Source organism: Rhagoletis pomonella, unplaced genomic scaffold, assembly GCF_013731165.1.
Source record: "Rhagoletis pomonella isolate Grant_MI unplaced genomic scaffold, Rhpom_1.0 Rhpom_scaffold_00022, whole genome shotgun sequence".
Classification (NCBI taxonomy): Eukaryota; Metazoa; Arthropoda; class Insecta; order Diptera; family Tephritidae; genus Rhagoletis; species Rhagoletis pomonella.
In genome coordinates, this window is record NW_023458576.1 from 716,005 (window position 1) to 717,245 (window position 1,241).

Genomic DNA, 1,241 nt, shown 5'->3' on the forward strand with positions numbered 1-1,241 from the left:
GGTCCATTCCGCCGATTCCCCACGCAAACTGAAATTCCCCGCAAATCGAGGAATTCCCCACGAGTTGGCTTCCCTGGTATCAATGTACATGCAACGGTTCGTTTGAAATTGTACAAGTGTATGATTCAAACAACCAAAAATGTTTGACTCGCTATAAAATTTAACTAGCAAGTTGGGGCTCGTACGCTTAACGTTGTTCATGTGCATTGTGCATAGACTGCTTTTACACAGTGCAAGTATTGAATTCAACTGTGCTCGCATGTGTAAGAGAGTCGGTGAGAAGAAAAGGGACGAGTACACATGCGTCTGTACCGTCAAGTCGTTTCAACTTTCTTGCTTTGCTTTTGGCATTTTCGTTGCTTCCCATTTAAAGAACCAAAAACTTGAATTCAACAGAATTGAAACGTGTAAAAGCAAATAGAAAACACAAAAGAGAATGAGCGAGAATTGCTTTCAAGTACTTGAGTCATGTAAATCGGGTGATACTTACAAGTGAAAAAAGAATCAGATTTTTTCCCGAAATGCCTCACAGCTGAGATCACCTGATTGTATGTGCTACAGGGTTACAGTCAATAAATATAAAAAAAAACTTTAAACGGACTCTGACAAAACCAGCAAGAAAAGTTCTATTAAGTTTAGGAGTCATTGACCAAAATGCTTTAAATGCCCTATTCTTCATTTCGACTCGAATCGAAATTTTCTCCTTTTTTTTGTTTTTTTTAAAATATTTTTATTAAGCTTTATACCACGATTGTTTATTAGGAAAAATTGGAAACGCAAAAAAGTCTAAGCGGTAGAAGTTATAGCAGCTATTTCGGAGATCACCACATCTCTCCATCAGACTTCTTTTTTCTAGACTTCAGCAGGGATCGAACCTGCGTAATCGATGTTCAAAGTCAGAAGCGTTAACCACTGAGCTATGTACATCCCGTAAACTCTCGTTGCTAATTCATTTTCCTTATTCGACCAACTACTATCAAGTGCAGCTGATTTGCCGCTATTAAACTCGACAGCGTGGTTGTTGTTTTCAATTCTATACATTCATTTGCTTATTTGCTTTTTTGTATAGATTCAGGCAGACTCTTCCTAAACTATGCATTTGTCAATGTTATTGTGGCTTATTAACATTTTATTTTTTAATATATTTATTGAGCTTTATACCACGATTGTTTATTAGGAAAAATTGAAAAAGCAACAAAGTCTAAGCGGTAGAAGTTATAGCAGCTATTTCGGAGATCACC